Raw genomic sequence first — 8,357 nt, forward strand, 5'->3', positions numbered from 1 at the left:
TAGAATATATATATACATTTAATTTTAAAAATCATTTTTTAATAGAGGTGGGGTCTTACTATGTTGCCCAGACTGGTCTCAAACTCCTGGACTCAAGTGATCCACCAGCCTCAGCCTCCCAAAATGCTGGGATTATAGGCGTGAGTTACCATGACCAGCCCAAAACTTTTCATCTTGAAGGGAGACTCAGAAGCGCAGGAGCAATGAGAGGTTATACACAGCAGTGCCTATGACAACAAACACTCAACAGTGGTGGTGCTAGCAGTAGTGGCACAATGGGGATAACCACAGATGCTGAAAAAGAAGTGTTGTAGTTGAAATTGGCTCTGATTTTTACTGGAGATCGTGTTAACCATCAAAAACAAAATAAGAGTAGTTATCATAATAGGCAGTTGAGCCCGTGCGGATATCTGAATGATCTAACCCATAGATTCTTTGTGGTGGTTATTGGTCATGGGGTTCCTTAAAAAAATGTGTGGTCATTCAATAAGATTCTACTGGAGAGTATAAGCTCTGTGATGGCAAGGATTTTAGACTGTTTATTCAGTGATGCATCCCAAACACCTAGAACAGTTTGTGTCACATAGACATGCCCAATAAATATTTGTTGAGTGAATGAATGAATGAATGAACAGGAGCTTAAAATGAGCCATTGTGGCAGAGAATCAGGCCCCTCATCCAATTTTCAGCCCTGAGTCAGACCTAGAAGCTCTGAAATGAAAAAAACATTTTACCCATTAGGAAGACTCTTGCAATATTTTGCAAGTGTTTACTGTGAATATTCTTCCTAATCTTTGCCAAAGAGACCTGCTGTCATTTCCAGGGTAACTGTGCACTTGGGAAAAGGAGATGCCCAGAGTTTTGCATACCAGATCAGATCTAGTAAATGTCAGATCTGAGATGTGAATGCAGCTTTGTTTCACTTAGAAACCACTTTTTTTTGTTGTTGTTGAGACACAGTCTGGTTCTGTTGCCTGGGCTGGAGTGCAGTGGCACCATCTCAGCTCACTGCAACCTCTGCCTTCCAGATTCAAGCAATTCTTGTGCCTCAGCCTTCTGTGTAGCTGGGATTACAGGTGTGCACCACCATACCTGGCTAATTTTTTTGTATTTTTAGGAAAGAAGGGGCTTCCCCATGTTGGCCAGTCTGGTCTCAAACTCCTGTCCTCAACTGATCCACCCACCTTGGCCTCCCAAAGTGCTGGGATTATAGACGTGAGCCACTGCATCTGGCCCCAATATTTTCTATATTTGCCTGATGATAATAATTATCTGGGGCACTTGGAAAATATACAGACTCCTGAGCTCCAGCCCTTCTCAATCAGAATTGCCAGGGGAAGGTCCTGGCAGTTTAGGTTTTTAACAACAACCCTATCAATAAGATAACTCTTATTACCACACATTTGGGAGACATCTGGTGCCCTTTTCTTTTGGGAACTAGAAGGTTATGAAAGGGTCAGGGACCTAACCATTATGCATTTCAAGTTTTAGCCAGTGATACTGGCTTTTCCTCTTTACTGGTTTTAGAGTGACCCCATTTGGTTGTCAATGGCTCCAATAGTCAGCCTTTTTGAGCAGTGGGAAAGATGGTGGGGCAGCAATTAGGACTCAAGAGTAGGTGCACACAGCTTGATTGAAAACATGCTGAAAGCATTCCGTCTTAAGGAATGTGAGCATATGTTACTACTGTATATGCCATTATTTTAGGAGGAGACCATGACTCTATTTATTTTGCAAAAGAAGTGATAATTCATGGAATTATCCTAAACCTAAACTGCCGGGACCTTCCCCCGGCAATTCTGATTGAGAAGGGGTGGAGTTCAGGAATCTGTATATTTTCCAAGTGCCCCAGATAATTATTATCATCAGGCAATATGATGATATGTAGAATCCATATGTATTGTGTGGAATCCGATATTGTAGAACCATGCAGTGCTTCACACTGAACTCTCTTAAGGTGTGTGCATGTTAATCTGACTAATGAATAAGGTAACTGATAACAGACTGAAGAAGTATGGTAAGCTACAAACTCATCTTGCAATACATAAAACATCAAGATGTAAAGCAAGAATCTCTTCTCACTAAAATCACTGTAGAATACAATATTTGGTCTTTATATATTCTAAAGAAAGTATAGCACTTTTTCAAATGTAAGTGATATTTTATTGGTGATTCATTATTAACAATAATCCTTCCAGTTTTCAGTTTTCCCCCCACCCCCCATGGGAAGGCCTTTTGGACATTATATAAGCTTCCCTACAATCCCAAGACTTTCAAATTCTTTAAACCCTCTCTGGTTGAAGAATTCTATTCTCAGTAATTCTTGGCTAAATTTTGAAGGGTTATAGGGCTTTTAGTCTTTCATCTTAATATTTACTTCCTATTAGGGAAGAACAGGAGAAACGAAGAGTTGTTTAATGAGAAAACCAAGTGCCTGAAGAGCCTTCAGAGAAAGGGAATTCAAGCCTCTTGGAAGCTGATGTTTTAATTTTAATTTTTTAAAGATGAGGTTTCACTCTGTTGCCCAAGCTGAAGTTCAGTGGTGTGATCATAGCTTACAGCAGCCTTAAACTCCTGGGCTCAAGCAATGGAGGTTGATGTTTTAAATGGGCAGAATATCCAGGAGATACTGCTTATTAAAATTACATCAAATGTAATTGTTTACAAGACCCTTAGGAGCTGAGTTTAGCAATGCAAAAGTCACCTTAGCATGGGAGAGGTTGGAACAGACAAGAGATCTTGGGCACAATTATAAAGAACTTGTCAAATAAAATATTATAAACTAAAGGCTTAAGTATAGGAGGAGTCTTGTATGTCCAAGGGGATTCAGCAGATTAGGTAAGATAAAGACTTATCTTCAGATTAAGGCCTACACCAGAAGTAAGTAGGTCACGCCAGATAGAATCTGGAATCCCTTAGAGAAGGCGTCATTACCTGTTCACAATGGATAAAGTTCTGTTGACTGGGAGATAATTCTGCCCCTAACAAATTACTGTGTCAGGAAAAGCATGGCAACATGAGCAGTGCTGGTGAGTCTCTGCGAGGGATGTCTCCAAGGCCTTGAGTCTCTCAAATAAGGCAAACCATTCATCTTCCCAGTGGTTAATAGATCTGAGCCATTCAGGGGCACCATGGGTGACTTTTGTGTTATTCATGCGTTTGTTTTCCTTCTCTTTCTCCTTCTTCCCCTTCCTCCTACCTTCTGCCACCAGATCTTTGAGGGTAGGTCAGGGCCTTATTCATAAGACAACTAAGAGGGAGGAAGTAAAATGTGGATTGGGCCACCTCTCCTCCAGAGAGAAGACTGGTATGGGGTTTGAGATTATGCAGTGATTTAATTTGTTGCCAAGTCAATATTATTATGGTGTGGAATGGGTGCTAAAAGCCTTCTCAAATTATTAGGAAGTGTGAAGGCGGAACAGGTAAGAAGGAAAAACAAGAATGGAGAAATGAGAGGATGAGGAAGGGAAGGATGTACAGAGTCTTGTTTCTATATCTCCTTAAGACTGTCTTGTCAGTGGCAAGCCCTAGCATAGTCAAGCCCCTTGCCACCAGCAGTGTGTGTAGCTATGAAAAACAATCACTGGGGAATTTCTGCCAAACCCCACTGTTCTGCATTCAGATGAGCTCAGTAATGTACTCGTTTAACAAATCCACGTTAGACTCTATGAATGATAAACAAACAAAAGTCCAAAAGATTGAAAATCATCAACTGGGAGCATTGGCTCATCCCTGTAATCCCAGCACTTTGGGAGGCTGAGGCAGGTGGATTGCCTGAGGTCAGGAGTTCAAGACCAGCCTGGCCAACATGGTGAAAGCCATCTCTACTGAAAATACAGAAATTAGCCAGGTATGGTGGCGGGCACCTATAATCCCAGTTACTCGAGAGGTTGAGACACAAGAATCACTTGAATCTAGGAGGCAGAGGTTGCGGTGAGCCAAGATCATGCCACTGCGTTCCAGACTGGGTGACAGAGCGAGACTTTGGCCAAAAAAAAAAAAAAAATTTGAAGATTATCTTTTGAAAGAACAATTTATTCTACATTTACAGAACTTAGACATTGTGGAAACACTTTTAGAGCCTAGAAAAAGGAAGGTGAAAAAACAAAGTCCCTCCTCTCACATGCTCAGTTTGATGAGGAAGACAGATATATCAATGAATGAAAACAGTAAGACTTGTTAATTGTAATAATGGAGGATATACGTGATCGTGTAGGGAGATAGTGATGAATTCTACCATTGTGGTAGATTCTACCATTCTTGGTTCACCAAGAAGATTATATGTAAACCAGTTCTTAATGGATGACTATTAATTTGTGAGCTGACTGTGCTTGAGAAAACATTTTAAGCAATGGGAATATGGGAACAAAGATGTGGAGGTTTCAAGTGAGAGTACCTAGCATATGCAGAAAATAGCAATGCCTTGGCTTAGCTTGCAAACAGGAGGCAGAGTGTGTGGAGAGGCAGGAAATGAGGCTGGGAGGAAACCCCAGATGGGGTGAAGCCTCAGATACTGCACTAGGAAGTTTGGATTTTACCTTCTAGGACATCGAGGAGATTTTGAAAGACTTTAACAATAATATCAACAGATTGTGGTGGCAGTATGTGGAGGGTGGTTGGAAGGACAAGAAATGGGAGCTAGGGAGACCATTTAAGAAGCTGATGCGATAGTCTAGGTGAGGGAGCATAGAGACCTATAATGGAAGAGTAACTTTATGGATGGAAATGAGGAGACAGATTCCAGAGATAGGTACAAAGAGAAACCATATAGCATGGTCCTCCATTGCATGTGGGGGGCGTGAAGGGGAGAGAGAGAGAACAAGAGAGCAAGAGTGAGAGAGACTGACAGTGAGAGTGAGACAGGGACAGAGACAGAGAGAAAAGTCTCAGTTTTCTGGATTAGATCATTTATAGAATGATGATTCCAGTAACTGGGACTGGGAATGTAGGAAAAGAAGCAGGTGGGAGGTCTGCACACATTGAACAAGTTGGGATGAAAGTGCCTGCTGGATGTGCACGCAGATCTGGCCCATAGCTCATGTATATTTAAAACCAGAGTCAAGAAGAGAAGTCTGGACTGAAAACATAGATTTTGGAATCATCCATATGGAATAGATTAAATAAATCAAGGACTGCTTATAAAAAGAAGAGCAGAGGGCTTGGGAAGGGTACAGATAAAACACACATAACACTTAACAGCAAGAAAAAAGATGTATGTGAACAGAGGGCAAGTGCTGACACCAGCTCTGTCACTCACGATAGTATTTGTCTGGGTTTCCTTTTTTTTTTTTTTTTTTTGAGACAGAATCTCACTCTGTCGCTCAGGCTGGAGTGCAGTGGTGTGATCTCAGCTCACTGCAACCTCCACTTCCTGGTTTTAAGCAATTTTCCTGCTTCAGCCTCCCAAGTAGCTGGGATTACAGGTTCCCGCCACTACCCCTGGCTAATTTTTGTATTTTTAGTAGAGACAGGGTTTCATGTTGGTCAGGCTGGTCTTGAACTCCTGGCCTCAAGCAATCCACCAGCCTCAGCCTCCCAAAGATTACAGGGATAAGCCGCCGTGCCTGACCAGGAGTTTCTAATTCTATTCCTATTATATGAAGCCAGCAACCACCCAGTGTCATCAGGAAAAATGATCATTTAGTTTTCTTATGTTATCATAACTACATGTTTGTGACTGTGCATGGCACTTACTGTCCTCATCAGATGCTATCCTCATCAGATGCTTAGATTGAGAGATGAGCTTAGGGCATAATATTCGGACCCATTTTTCAGTCTTTCATTATGAACTTTGGGTATGACTGAGTAATGTTGGGCCATTGATCAAACAATTAGTTTATTATTCACTAGTTGACCATTGTCCTCTAAGGAGCATAGACAGTAAATTAAAGGAAGGAGTTAGTTGCTTTGTTCACTTGGGGTCTCCATGTTTGACTTTATGACTTTGAACATTCATCTCCTTGACTTAACTTGGGCAGCACGATGATCACACGTGAGAGAAGTAATAAGTATGTTGCATGATGAAATTAACATTCAAGAAAGCTCTTGTCAGGCTGTAATGCTGGACCAAACCTACCAAGCTGAAATTTGACTGGAATAAATGTACATTCCTGCCCCTGGTTTCTGAAATGTGACTGCATAAGTAAAAGCATAATGGAGTTAATAGTGTAATATGAGAGCCCCCAAAGCTAACCCCATTTTAGGCCGCATTACATTAGCATCAGATGCAACCTAGGCAAGAGTTCTCTTATGTTCTGCTCTGGGAAGCAGTTGAAGTGTTTCAGTTGTGAGTGCCACTCCAGCCAATGAGAGAACCAGATGGAGAGAAGGCCGTGTGAGGAATGGGTTGAAGAACTGCTTGGTGACTAGCCAGTGGGGTTGGTGGTAAGCAGACGTCTGTGGTGTCTTTAGAAATACTGGAAGCACTGTCTCTTTTAAGGGGACTTAAGTGAATTCTGTCAAACTTCAGAGAGCATAATCTTTACATATAGAAGGTAAAGGATTATAGTCACAGTAGGAAAGAAAAAATCTACCACTTCGCCTTCTTCATAAATGGAATGGGCATACCTGTGAGTGAGTGAGCTCCCCACAGCTGGGAGTGTTTAAGCAGAACGATATTGAAAAAGAGAGTCCAGGAGAAGGGGAGAAATTGAATTGGATGACCCTAAAGGCTATCATCATGGTGAGATTTGGCAATGTGAAATGATCCATTCAATTGCTTCATTTTCTGAACCTGAATGCAATTCTGATTCACGTTTTGGTTTTTTATTTCTCTCTCTCCATGTAGAGATAATCGGTTCTACAAATCTTATAATTCTGCTAGAGGATGAAATCTTTGCCGATTTTTTCAACACATTTCTTTCCCTCCCGGTAAGCATTCTCAGCTTTAAATACAAATATTTCATTAGCAGCTGAATAGTGAATCTCACAGAACTGAGTGACTTTTTTGTTTGCTTATTGTTATTTGGGGTTTTACTAAATTTCTTCTTAAATAAAAAAACTCTTTTAATTTGAGCAAATAAACATGAACCAGAACCACCTTTAAAATCTCCAAAAGCTTCCCATTATTGATGTCGTCAGATCCTAAATCCCCAGCCTCCTTACTTGCTTTTACCTGTCCAAAGTTACTTCCCATCACACCCTCTGCTGATTCCCAGTGCTCTGGTGACAGAGGCTCTACTCTCACTGGGTATCCCTGGCATTCACCCACGTCTGAATCTCTGCTTGGGCTATGTCTGTTTTCTGCCAGGAATACCTTTCCCATAGTTCCACCTATGAAAATCTTAAATATTCTTCAAATACCTTCTTAAATTCCATTCTCCTTAAGGAATTCCTAGGTCCTCAGCATTGGAACCTCCTGATGGGAACTTCTCTGCTTCTGAGCCCCTTGGCACTTTGCAACTCTCTTGAGTTGCGTGTGTGTGTGTGTGTGTGTGTGTGTGTGTGTGTGTGTGGACCCCAGTAGATTATGAGACAGTGAATTCCTGCAGGACAAGGACTGAGGATTATTTATTCTGCTTTACTCCCTTTACTAGGTGTTTAGCACATAGCAACGGTTGTTGACTGGAACAAGCCTATCTATTTCCTTAATCTATGCAACTAAAACAAACCTCAAACATCCAAGTATTCTTAAACCCAAACCTGGACTTATCCTGAATCTGTTTTGGTTTAAATGCTCGGTGACATTTTAACACTGGTGCCTTTTGAATTGTGGCTCATCTTGATGCACCATTTCCCGTGAGAGGGTATATAGTAAAAGGCGAAATTTCAGTCAAGTGGGAAAAACACCCTCTATATGCCACAAGTGGTTATCGGGTGGTTACTTTGTGCCAGCCCCTGGGCTGGGCTTAGTATTGGGGAGGCACATATTAATGACACCATCCCTGCATCCCTGTCCTCATGGAATTCCCAGTCTAGTGGGAGAGAGATTTAGAAGGTCTGGGTGACATGACAGAAGTTTTCAGGGGGCAGTGAGAGTACAGTACTCACGAGACAGAGAGATCATCCCTACCTGGAAGAGTCAGGAAAAGCTGACACAAGCCAAATATTAAAAGACAAGGAGGTACTTGGCAGTTAACTGAAAGCAGAAGGTGAGGAGGAAAGGATGCATAAAGAAATAGGAGGAGGCCGGGCACGGTGGCTTATGCCTGTAGTCCCAGCCATTTGGGAGGCCAAGATCAGGGGATCACCTGAGTTCGGGAGTTTGAGACCAGCCTAGCCAACATGGTGAAACCAGTCTCTACTAAAAATACAAAAATTAGCCGGGCGTGGTGGCAGGAGCCTGTAATCCCAGCTACTTGGGAGGCTGAGGCACAAGAATCACCTGAGCCCAGGAGGCGGAGGTTGTAGTGAGCCGA

The sequence above is a fragment of the Mandrillus leucophaeus genome, unplaced genomic scaffold (genome assembly GCF_000951045.1).
Source record: "Mandrillus leucophaeus isolate KB7577 unplaced genomic scaffold, Mleu.le_1.0 Scaffold1315, whole genome shotgun sequence".
NCBI classification, from domain to species: domain Eukaryota; kingdom Metazoa; phylum Chordata; class Mammalia; order Primates; family Cercopithecidae; genus Mandrillus; species Mandrillus leucophaeus.